At 37.6% G+C, this 13,282-nt stretch overlaps 1 protein-coding gene across 10 annotated transcripts in view; it reads left to right on the top strand.

Moving 5' to 3' along the window:
- LGSN (lengsin, lens protein with glutamine synthetase domain) overlaps window positions 1-13,282 on the top strand; it is a 103,808-nt gene that overhangs the window by 2,905 nt on the left and 87,621 nt on the right. The window contains exon 2 of one of the 10 annotated variants that reach the window (XM_068937456.1): window positions 5,012-6,294. The exons of the other annotated variants lie outside the window; for them this stretch is intronic. The gene's annotated coding sequence lies outside the window, so the exon portion shown is untranslated. The remainder of the gene's footprint in view (window positions 1-5,011; window positions 6,295-13,282) is intronic. 10 annotated transcript variants of the gene reach the window in all.

Raw genomic sequence — 13,282 nt, 5'->3', positions numbered from 1 at the left:
CTTTGCATCAGTATTAGTTGCATATGGTTTAAAGTTTGCCTGAACTTTTACCTGAACTAATCCTAGGTTGAATTTGAATGAAATTGGAGGCATTTTGTATAGACATTGATGTGCCTATTACTAGGTTATCTGTATGAAATGAATTTATACACTTCAGGGTCTTTGACTTGCGGATATTAACTGTAACTTCTTCTGATGAAATTCCAGAAGACTGTATCTATGTTAATGTTACGCCAATGTTTAAAAGAGTTAAGTGGGTTGACTTTGAACTGGTTAGACTGGCATCTAATAGAAAACTGATATGTGACTAAGCTAATTACAATAAAAAAAGAATTAAAGGATAAGAACATAATTAATGCAAATCAATATAGTTCTAGGGAAAATAGCTACTGTTAAACAAAGCTGACTTAATGCTTTGATAAGATTACAAGAATGGTATAAACGTAACTGCGTAACTGTAACGCTTTTGTAAGTATTTTATTTGGTACCAAGTGACATTACGCTCCAGAAGAAATAGTGTTATGCTGTCAAAATAGCTCTAGAGCACGCATTCAGTGGGGGCAGAACTTTCTGACTGAACGATCTCAGAGTAATGTTGGTAAGTGATCCTTGCTGAACGACACTGTTCTGCAGGAATCAACATTCGTGCTTTCAGACATTTTTGTCAAAGGAGTATAATCAAAGATCACTGAAAATAAAATTTGTTACTGATACAAAGACTGATGGAATAGCAAGTAACAATAACAACGAAGTAGTTATACAGAGAAATCTAGCTTGTTTAATAACTTGTGTTTACTCAAAAATGTGTTTAAGTGCAGCCCCAAGCAGGAAATACAAAGCTAGAATTATAGGTTTTTAAAGAATGCTTCTGTTACTTTGAAGAAAGTCCAGGGATCGTAATGGACAAGTAAGTAAATATGCGCTCCCAGGACACTGGTATAACAGTAAAAATGCTAATGTGATCCTTAGGTATATAACTGGAAATAATGAGAAGGAGTAGAGAGATTTTATTTTTGAACAGCATTGATACCGAATATTGAAATAATATATGCAGTTCTGTTATCCATAGACCTCTTAGATTGCCTTATTTTCTGATATAAAAAACCAATGTGTGTGGAGCCTGTGTTGTGGCATTTTGCCATGTACCCTATTACCAGCCCCTTCCTTTACCCCTATCCCTACAACCCTTATCCATTTTTCTCCTCCCCCCTCAGCTTCGATTCAGTGGCATGGGCTCCCTCAGATTGCGTGTCCTGGATACCCGGCATTCAGGCTAATGGGGTGGAGAAGACTGCAGGAGAACGTGAGCAGAAGTCGGTTGTGTGTGTAGTACTTGTGTTTGAGATGTGACAGATCCACAGCCATCTTTTAAAAAGAGATTGGCTTATTGGTTAGAATGCAGAGTTGCGAAAAATATTTGAAGACTGGAGAAAACGCAGAAAATGGCCACGTTATGAGTTAGAGCCCTCTACTGCTTGTCTGTAGCACCTGAGGAACATTATTCTAGTGGAAGACTGATGGAACTGTGCTGTATCTTGCCCTCTTCTTTCCTCTCTTTGTGGAGGTAGTGTTGGCTCACGCTAATGCCTCAGATCTGCTAGCTTACTGCTAGAAGGGAGCACCTTTCTGTTGTGCAAATTTCTCTGCTGATGTATTACAGATATATTTGATGTATTTGTGTTTTTGAGTGGAATAAAGGCGTTGGAGCATGATGCAGAATTTAGCCTGTTGTAGAAAGTAAGCACGTTTTTTCCCTGTGTTACTTTAGCACGTGATCAAAACTGAAAGACTTTACAATTAATTCTTCATATTTGTTTGATTTCATTGTCTATACATGTTTATAAAAATTTTGTGAATTGATTGTCAGGATTTTTAGCATAGATCTCTTGGCTTATTAATGTCGATGGGCTCTTCATAGATAAAGTGATACATGCTAAAGGATTCCAGTGTAGGATCATGGTCTTTTCTACATCTTGTCCATATGCTTTAATGAGAATAAAGATAAGATAATAAGAGCTATTTTCCATTTTCAGCTCCTAAAACTGCTCTTACTATGAGAATGGAAGGCCATTTCAATTTCTTTGTGGAACTCGGGTAATATGCTTCATTTGTGATCTGGTTAGAGGGAGTGCAAAAGTACTATTGATACTTCATAAATACAAAGAAACATTCTGCAGCTCCTTTTCAACTATTTATTTGGAAAATTCATTGAACTTTCAGTCCTCGTGTAGCTTCTATTTATTCATTGAAATTACTGTCTCTGGAATTGAGTTTATGTTCAGCACGTGTTAAAACATTGGAGAGCTCCTAAAGAAGGACTTTTCGTGACTGAAGAAGTAATGCTATTTCACGGCATGATCTCCTAAAACCAGATGTGCATGCTGTACAGGAGTTGTCAACAGCCAATCAACAGATTTAACGTTCATGGTTGGCACTTAGCCAACAGATAATCCAGCTAGATGGTGATTTAAGCGATATTGTAGAAGTGATCGTAACGATGAACATTCTCAAAAAATTTTCTAAGATATTGCACGCAAGTAGGTTTTCTGTTGGTATGCACTTTTAAAATGTATGTAATGTATGTTCCTATTGAAGCAGGTGCACCTTATACATGGTCAAAGCCGGGAACTGCTGATTTTCACTGCACCCTTTTCTAGAACGTTGCAGTGGCATGATATTTTGGATATATCACAGTGTTTATTTCTGTTCTAGCTTACAGTCTGGGAATATTTTCCGAGGACTGATTTGGGGGTGAATCAGTGTCTGACCATAGGGACCACAAACAGCACCTTTGCCGTTACTAGTGCCTTCCATGTTTACTGGGACTATGTGGGATGCTGTTGGGTAAAGAGCCTATACAGCTGCTGTTGCAAAACTGATACCTAATTCTCATTTTCTATTACTGTCTCTCACCAATGCCACCCGTCAAGGCTACTAAGCTAGTACTTCAATAGCAATCTTTGGCATTTTAACTGCAGTTACAGGGCCCTGTATCTAGGCCTCAAAGTCATTCCTTTTTGAAAAGTTACTTTGAAGGAGTTTGAAAATTCATTTGTATTTTTGGGCTAAAATGTTGACCATAGATTATATTGCCTTGTGGTATTAGTGCTGCGGCCAGCACTAAACAGGTCTCTCTGCTCAGTCTGTTCAGGTTGTAGGACTGGGAATTTCTTGAAAACGTGCTGTTAACATTCAGTATTACACGTCTGCATGGATTAAGAGACTTTGCTACTGAGGGCTTCATAAGGTTTCCAGACTTCATTCAGTATTCTTTCCTGAAGCTATCAGTTACTCAGTGGTTGTTCAGCTTCTTATCCATGCTGTTCCTGATTCTTTTTTTCCTCCACTGCTAGAGAGGAATGTTCGTTGATTTTGCTTTTTTTATGCAGCAAAAATTCTACAAATTATTTAGACAGGAAAACCTTGCAGGTCCACTTGTATAACTAACTCTGTTCTTCTCTCTGCTGATACATTGTGCTGTCACTAGACTCAAAGTCTTGTCATTTACTGTTGTAATTCTGTTATCATTGTGAACTCCCACCTTTGATTTTAATTCTGAGGCTTGAGTTAAAAATAGAAAAATAGAAAGCAATGCTGGTAGCAGAAGCTCTGGTATGATTCAATTCCACACTGAAATGTAAAGCCTAGGCCATAAATGACCATTAAAAATAATTATACAAAAAGAGATTTAGAAAGTTTCTTAGAATATATGAATTATGATATTTTCTTGTTACGTGTGCCTTTTGTCACTTCTTTGCCGAATACACATTTTTCTTTTGTACAGGACAGTAATTCTCAATGTACTAGAAAAGATATACCCATATTTTTCTCTGAAATTGTGACTTTAACAGGAAAAATAAATCATTTGAGAACCAAAATACATGGAATCATATGATCCAAAAGCCACAAACACAGAGAGAGTAACTAGTATTTCTTTAAATGGAGAAAACCATGAATATTTCAAAATCTAGACAGACACCTTTAGCCAATACAAAGCAAAGATGAGTAAAGTTTTCTGTACTTCCTAAAAAATTACAGCAGCTTCTTATTAAAAACCTTTCCATTCGATTTTAAACAAGAAAGCAACTCCAAACTATCACCCTCAATGTTCTGATGCTGAGGTATTTTAGTATTCCTTATTTATTTTTCCTGCTGCTTGCATAAACTGATGCAGCATCTCATCAGTATCCGAGATCTATCTTATATAAAAATATTTTGGTTTTGTAGATATTGGGTAGAGTGTATCAGACTATCATTAAACATATATTTTTTGCAACACTGGTATTGAAATGGTTTTATAGGCCGTATGCTATTTTGCTTTCAATCTGCCAGATGAACTCTCCAGCAGTCTTTCCAGATGCTGTGCGTGTAATTAAGCTCTCTTTTCCCGGGGCTTACAGAGTCAGAATATTGCTTTATGAGTCATGTCAAGACCACAGGCCAAAACAGTACATACCAAACTAATAGTAGGACCCATGGCCCATTGAGAGTATGAGAAATGAATAAATTGTAGTTAGCCTATGAAAGTCAGCTTTCTCTATGCAAAGAAACGCTCCTTTGTGCACCTAATGCCATGAACCTTTCAGAATTTTTCACACCAGTATTTCTGAACCTTCCACCACCCCCTAAACCAGGGAGTAATACAGTTACAGTTGATATGTCCATATATGTTTTCCGGAAAGCAAACTGTAAGCATATGCGTCTTAGCAGTGATCCTGTTTTTCCTGAAACTAACTGTTCAACATATTTCTTGTGTCACGTGGGAATCTTTTCATAACTTGAAAGTTAGCATCTCCACACCAAGAGGAGTAGGACATGTTTGTTGGTAAATCTGATTAGATGCAAAATTCTGGGGCCACTGCAACCATTCCATATCTCTATTTAATATTCCCATTGTAAGACTGCATAATTCCTGCCTGAAATACTAGTGTATGCTTGGGGACAGAGCAACAATTGCAGCAGTCTTCATGGCTGGCCAGTTTGTCACGCTAGTTATTTCTTTGTTTCTCAGGATCTTTTCACGTTCCAGTATTGCCCCAAAGGCGCCAAGTATCACATGGATGCCTCCATCATCACATAAACACTTAGAACTGGGAGCAGCACATTTAATGCATCTCTTATGCAAGTGGAGAAAAGGAGGAGCTGTAGGGCCAGAAGAACTCCAGAGGCATGTGGGGGCAAGCTAAAATAACTTCTGTTCTTAGAGCCATAAAGGAAAAATAATGTCTCCTTTGTTCCTAGAGACACAACACTTTGAATGGCACTAAGTAAGCTGGGATACTCCTTCGTAATCGTTGGAGTAAGCAAGTGCAGCAGTGAGTATTCAGGATGTATCTGCTGTATGGAATTGTAAATAATCAGAGGTGGTCTGTGTGGTTTGAGGCTTCCTGAGCTGATGTGAAAATATTCTGCATTATGGACATACTCGCTATCGATAGTCATATAAAGTGAAACTAGTGAAGCTGACTTTTGGTAGGGAAGGAAGAGAGGAAGGGAAAGATGGGGAGCTAAGTCTTGCTAAATCGGTCACGATTAAGTAATTCAGAAAATCTTAACAATGACAGAAGAAAATGAAGTAGCTCCTTGAGACCCCAATAGAGCCGGTATTGCATACGAAGTCTCTCACAGCCACTTTCAGAAGATTTCAGTACACCAAAATAAACTCTATACAAAGTCCTCTAAGATATGTAGAAGAGGAAAAATCTTAGGATGCAAAGAGGATGAATTTAAAACTCTGATTAACACAAATGGAGTAAAATTAATTCTACAGTACTTTAGAATAGTCAATGCTTTATATTTTCACTACACAAAATATTACTTTTTAAAGGAATCACGTTCTCAAATAGAGAATTTGTTTTAGAATGATGTTCTAAAATACAGTGTTCTTGCAGCTTGTCTTTTTATTTTAAATGTCCATTTTTAATAAGCTCTTTTGAAAAAATAAAATTCCAAAACCCCTAATATCTAAGCAGCAAGGTATATTTCAAGACTTAGTTTTGTTTAGTGATTAGTAAGCAAGCAAGAAACAGTTTGGAAATATTTTCAAAAGCCTGAAGAACATGCTCTCAGAACTCTACAGAAGTTTTTGCCTGAGAACGGATGCTACAAACTCGGCAGAAAAACATCTGAAAGGGGACACATCATGCTGCTCAGCGGGTGCAAATAAAAGCCTGAAAATCTCTGCTGTTCTGCGAGCCGTGCCTTCTCCTAGCTTCTCAACCTGCTGATGATTCGGCAAGTCTAGATTTAAAACAGAAGCTTTCAGAAGCAAGCGCTGTTTGTACAGGAAAAAAGGTACACATCTACCTCTGATTTAAGCAAAACACAGTAAATGATAATGCAGAAATCAGTACATTTTTTGTTGAGGGTACTAGTGCTCATACAACTGTCCATAAACGCTTTTGCACTGCTTGTATTTTCATATTTTTTGCTATGCTGTTTTCTATTTTGATGTATTTTTGCTATTCTTATTTTGGGGGGGGGGGGGGAAGGTCTATTTTAGTCTTATTTCAAAAAACAGCCTGAAGCCTGTATTCAGGTTTTTCTGTGTTTTATTCAGGCACATTTTCACAACAAAATTAATTTTGGAGATATAAATGGAACTTCATCGCTGAGTAAGAGCTAAGCAAAAACTCAGTTAGGCCTTTGGAAGTTGGCCCTTAGTTTAAAAGATTTTCAAAAGCATCCAAATTACCTAAGAGCATAAATCACGTTTTCCAAGACAATAGTCACTTGAGGATGCCTGACTTTAGATAGTTCCAGCATAAGGGAATTCACAGCCCTTAATTAGATGTTAAAGATTCCTGCTCAAAGCCTGAGGAGAATTAGGCAACTAAGAACAGAATCATTAGGACGCAGCACAGCTGGCAGGGAGATGCATCAGACAAAAAAATCTAGAGGGGAGAAATAAAACTTAAATACCTGTCAGTCAACTCTTGGGGGATGAGTCAGACTGTAATCAAAGCAAAAGAAGACACTTAAGGGAAATAGACAGATATTGGGGTAAGAGTGCTTGTACAGAGACATCAAACTAATATTTTAAACTAGCAGAATATTTAAAAATATATTATGGCCTCTAAAGTAACCATCACTGTCTTAAGATATTAAATTACAGGAAATTTCATTGATCTGTCATCGTTCTGGTGTTGTATTGTATCAGGTATAATGTAAAACAGACAACAAAGTGATAAATACATAAAACTGATCAGAGAAGGACTGATACGTGACACAACAAATTTATGAATTGATGGTATTCACACTTAGCTCAAGCACTCCTTAAAGTGGAAAAACAGACACCTAAGTTTAGGCTACATCTCGTTTAGAAACCTACAGTGAAATTCATCCCATTTTACTTTTGCCATCAAGAGTTAGGTGTTAAATGTGAGTTAGTTCTCTAGGCCTCCTCTAGAGGGTAATTAATCCTGTTCTGAAGTAAATGTTTAAGATATGGTGACTTGCTCTTCAGCAATATTTCTCTTTCTCTTGGCTATAGAGTGAGTATAAACAATTAGATTAAGCACTTGTATTTTAAACTTGGTCACAGTAGGTAACACGAATCCTGTTTTTAGGGCAACCAAAGGTAGGTGAATATGAACTCCCCTGTAGTATATGCCTACCTGCTTCCTTTTTTGGTCTGTGACTCACTGATTATTCATATATTTTATCATCAGTGATCTAGGATGGTCCAGGATAGACTAATGGTTAAAGAGACAGGAATGTTGATTTTAAGTCAGGTCTGTTTCATTCCAGGTAATAACTTAAAACACCAGTCTCAAATGTTTCAGGATAGTGCATCAACTACAAATAATTTATTTGTTGCTGTTGGATTTAAAAGAGTAAGGAGTTATAGTATATTTAAACGTATTTTAAACAAAGCAGCATAACATAAGACTGAAGAGTGAAAGGCTGGTATTGAGATTGACATTAATCAGCAAATCCCTAGACTATAGGGTTGATGAAGCTCTGGAGCATGCTATGAATATACTTGACCTCAAGTATGGACGTAACTTTAGCGTGAAAGACAAGGAGGAATTCTGGTGCTGGTTATTGCCTTCTGCTGGGAGTGTTCAGCCAAATGGGACATTAGTGCTGGCTCGTCTTCTGCTGTTTATCTAAAAGGTGCAGCAGCCCAATCTTTAAACGTTCGTTTACAAATGCAATTTTAAACATACATGATTTTGAAATAAAAGATTTCAGATATGATTTTAAACAAATAGTTTACGTTTTCCATGCCTTTTAACATGAAGTATGGACCTTAGAAAGCAACGTTTTCCACACATTTTGACTCCTATGATAAAGGCTGCTTATTGATTAGTATGTTCTGAGATCTCCCTGTAATTTAGATTATTTCTTAAAGTAGACAGTTTTTCTGCTGATTGGACAAAATATATGATGTCTCTTGATTTCTCTATTATGGCCTTTCTAAATCATGTCACAATTGGAAATACAATGTAGGGAAAAAAGTTTAAATTAAGTATTAATGTTTTTAAAGGCTCTTTGTCGAAGTTTATTTCTGCTGGACTCAACGGTATAGGTAAGACTTTGCTGATGTCCTCCTCTCTGTTGGCAGTAGTCAGTCATCTGTTTGGTTAAAAATGGAGGCTTGCTGCCCAGCAACCTTAGTTTTCACTAAACACTCCCCTAACTTACCAAGGCTAAAACTGAAGTTATTTTTAATTATTTCTTCCAGGTTACATCTGATTTTTTTGCCAGATATCTTTTCACTTGTATTTACCTTTTCAAGGCCTGGGGTGGCTGTTTCAGTCCTGTGTTCTTCTGTACATTTTGTACTGATTTTAGATTGCTAATGGTGGGATTATTTACAGAACCAGGCCAGACATTGTAAATAAGACAAAAAAAGAGGAGACTGTAGTAACAATTTCCTTTCAGTCTTAGATAGGCTGACAGCCCTCCTAAAAGCAAATCTTTTCAGTTTGGGTTTTATCACTTGCAGGGAGGACAGTGAAAGTAACCTAATGCTCTACAGCACTTCAAACACAGATTTGGTCATTTTGTAGAGCAACTAATGGACTAACTATCAAAGGATTCTTCTGAAACTAAACAAACCTAGTTCCTTCAGTCTTCTTGTTCCTGAGAATGCATTTTGCCTCTTGTCCTGCTCCAGTTGTTCCAACTCCTTTCTTGACATTAGCTGGCCAAAACAGGATGCAGTACTCCAGTTGAGGATCTGTCAGTGTCTACTGGAGTAGAAATTCTACTTCATATTGCCTTATCTGCAACGCTTTTATTTATGCATCCCAGTATGACTTTTTTTCTACAGGAGTAAGATAGTGTTGATTCATCTTTGACCTGTGAACCACCGTGACTCCCAGATTTTTTTGAAGAAATTTGCCCAGTCATCTTGCAGTTGTACTTTTGGTAATCCCTAAGTAGGATAATACTTTGAACTTGCTGTCTTTTTTAATTGCATTGATCTTTTCTCCGGTTTGCTCAAGCATTTTGAATTCTACTTCTGCCATTCAATGTGCTTATAGACTCCCCCAAAATAATGTAACATATCACTGCAATAAACATACTCTTTTATTTGGTATTCTAACCTACTCATTACAGTATTTACTTGTATCAGATGTAGGGAAATTTGCTTTTGTTCTGAACTCAATCACCCCTCCGTTTGGACAATAAACTCTTAATTTTAATTTTCTTAAAATAGCTTTCCAGGTGGTTTTGCATCTGCCTTACTTTAGTTTCATCAAGTTTTTTTTTTTTTTCAATTACTTGAAACAAAGTCATATGAGAGCGTCAGAAGCTTTACACAAGTTAATATATATGATCTTTCTACTTTTCTGCTACCCACAAGGCCTAGTTCTTGTTTTAGAAAGAGATTAAATTGGTTAAGTGTGATTTATAGGGAATCCCTTAAAAATCTCTAAGGCTATCCCCTAGAGAACTTCAAATTGTTTATTTATTCCAATATTATTCTGAGACCTGCAGTTGGCTGACTAGTTCATAAGTTCCTAATTCCCTCTTTCCCTCCTTTTAAAGTGTGTTACATTTCTCTTTTTCCGTTGTTTCTGAAGCCTTATTTACCTCCTATTGATAGCCTGTTGCTTAGGGAATTCTCCTGGAAAATAGGAAACATGATTTTAAGCAGAATGTGAGGCCGAAGATAAACCCAAGCCTGTCCTCCCCTTGTCATTGCATTAACCTCAAGGCAGTTATACGGAAGCCATTGCACTGCAGTCTTGAAGGAGAGGAATAAATCTAGATTTAGCCTACCCTTAAGCTAGGATTCCGGACTGTGGCGCATGAGTGGAGAGGAATGCCTTACTGCAGTCTGGAATTAAATGTAACAGCTCTGGACAGGACGGATTTCAGACATCTCACTATCCTCAGCATTTCTTACTGTCTGGGTAGAAGGGTACCAATTTCCTGTATTGTCATTCTGAGTCACTTACATGTTGCCGTATGCTATTTATGTCATCTAGATGCCAAATCTTCAGTTTTGAAATCTACTACAGGGACCAGGTGATTAAGCATTTTTACTGGGTCTCTTTTCAGATCTTTGAATAGAGAACATGTGATTTTAGGTTAAGAGTTTCCAGCTGAGAATCCTAGAGGGAGGGAGGGAACAAGAACAAACAGTACTGGAAAGGCAGGTGCTTTTCAGCCATAGAAGCGTGCCTAGTAGACACTGTAGTGAGCCTTGTAAAAGAAGAACTGTCTGACTATAGGTATGTTAGGCTTTGCTGTCCTTTTGCAAGGTTGATAGCATCTCTCTGAAAAAACAGACTAGGAGGAAAAAGAACACATGTGCAGGGCAATTCCTTTCGCAACAGGAAACTGATCTGTTGAAAAGCTCCCAATCTGCTGCTCTGCTGCTTGGCAGAATTCCAACTTTTTAATATGGCATTTTAAGATCATTACTTCCTATACAAATTATTCTTTGTCCCACAGATCTTGGCCGGACTAAGTCTAATTCGGTAGTGCCTTTCCTCAGGCAGGCCAGAGGGCTATGGGCCAACCGCTGCAGCTGGTAAACCTTCTTTGTAGTACTGCTGCCACTGAGTAGGTTCTGTACCTCCTAATTGCCGTAGTGACATTATGTGCTCCAAAGGGATCTGAAATACAGCAGCCCCTGTGCCTTTTCCTCCACACTCTACAGGCTACAATTCTGCATGGCCCATGCTTTGGCCTTTACTCTCCTTTGCCCTCATCACACCACACATTCTGTTCCTGCGTAAATGCCAGGCAAAAATGTTGCCTGAAGAAATGTGAATGAATGATAGTGTAGAAAAAAATAAGGAAAAATATTTTCAAACCTCAAGTATTCTGTGATCAACATACCCTCACTGGATTCCACTTTAACATTATGTTTGATGAATCATTTCCGCAAAATCTCAAAGAAGTGAAGAAAGACAAAGTTTTTTTCTAAAGCACGCAGGGCACTCAAGTGCTTTGACTCTGGTCATTATAACAGTACAAACAATAATTGGAGCCCAACAAAAATGTAGGATAGTTCTCACCACTACTTCCATCTTGTTTGCAACCTGTTTTTGCACAGACCACCACAGCTATTTATAAACAGCAAGTGGGAGCTGAGAATAGGAAGAGCTTTGTGCTCATATAATGACAGAGTCAGGAGAGTAATTCTTTAGCTAAATTAGGATGGCCCCTATAAAGCCCTATTTTCATGCTGGAAAGCTACTGGGTATTTTGGAGACTGAAGTCTTCCAGACATAGGCCCAGCTTCATGTGACTTATCCCTGCTTACAAGTGAAAATAAAGCAATTTATTTTTAAAAATGCTGTTTTTTTGAGTAAAGCAAAGCTGAGTACTGTTTTTAATTTTAGCTGTATGGAATGAGTCAATAGGACAGGCTGTTCACCAGAAAGTACGGGCAATTTACCAGAGAAAGCGAAATGGTGGATATTACAATATTGAGTTATTTTTAGGAGAGAGTAGGGATAAGGGTGGGACAGGTACATGCAAAACATGTCTTCTAAAGCCATTACAACTAGTAGAGAATCCAATGCAGTTCTAGCTGATCCTCATTTGCCTGCGGATGAGTCTGTCAGATGTATTTGTTTCCCTTTCTCTTGCCCTTTCTTTTGTTTTTTTGTTTGAAAAATAAGGCACTGCACAAGGGAGTGAGGTACCTGAAATTTCTGATCATACTCATTCTTTGCAAGGAAGTGTCATTCGAAAACTTTCTGGAAGAAGATTCTGCTCTAGCACATTTGCTGCTAAGGCCTATTGTATTTGGTTTGGAGCAATGTTGGCCTAGAGTTACTACCTGGCATATACTGGTGTCTAAGAAGAAACATTAAATAAGACTTAAGCTTTTCCAGGGTGTTGAGGCTATTTTGGCTTTGGATACACTGGGAAAAAATGCTAAAATAGACTAGCTAGAAGCAAATTGACTTAATGTCAATTTGAGCTACTACTGAGCTATTAGAATCTACTCCTGGAACAGAAACCTGCAACCAGTGCACAACCTGCTTCTGCCAAATAAGCATTATTGAACAGTACATTAAAATACTTTTTTAAGGTTTTCTAAGGAAAAAGTTTTTGAAATAAGTCAACAAAATCCTTCAAATTTAGCAAAATACTTGTCTCTCATTTTGAACGTGCAACAGCATAACAGTAGGGCATGTTTTATTTCCTTCTCAGAAAGTCGTAAAAGGAGTTTGCAGTTTTGTTTTACAGCGTTTTGGAACTGGCATTAAATGCAACATGTTATTGCTCTGTTTATGGGTAGAATACTTTTCAAAGCTACTGTTCGTATTCACTCAACACAAATGTCTTAGGACAAAGTGGGGAATGAGTCAGCATGGTTCAACAACCATTAAAAAACTTTGAGTCCTGACTGTTTTTAACACTTCCCGGGGATGTGACTAGGAAAACAGAGTTAACGTAATGACAGCTTCTCAATTTCTGCAAAAAGGCATTTGAAAAATAATGGGCTAAGTTTGATACAGACAACTGCCGGTTAATAATTGCCAATAGGCCTTTTTCACTGTCTACTAATTTGGAAACCCCAGGCAAGAAAGGCGAAGTGAGATATTCAGTTCAGCTGTCCAGATGGTTAAAAGAAAAGAACAAATGGAACAGAAAAGTAGAACAAAGGCATGGAGTAAAATACATGAGACATTCTTTTTGACAGACATGAGGATTAGGTAAACTCTGTTGCCCACATTGGAAGCACATGAACTGTACTTGTTGCTGTCGAATCTATCACCATCAACCAGCATATTCAGCCCTTCAGTAGCATATATTGACCAAAACCTTATGTCAGTGACATGAATTACAGCTACTAACTTAT

Source organism: Struthio camelus, chromosome 3, assembly GCF_040807025.1.
Source record: "Struthio camelus isolate bStrCam1 chromosome 3, bStrCam1.hap1, whole genome shotgun sequence".
NCBI lineage: Eukaryota > Metazoa > Chordata > Aves > Struthioniformes > Struthionidae > Struthio > Struthio camelus.
This window is presented reverse-complemented; position numbering and strand designations above follow the sequence as displayed.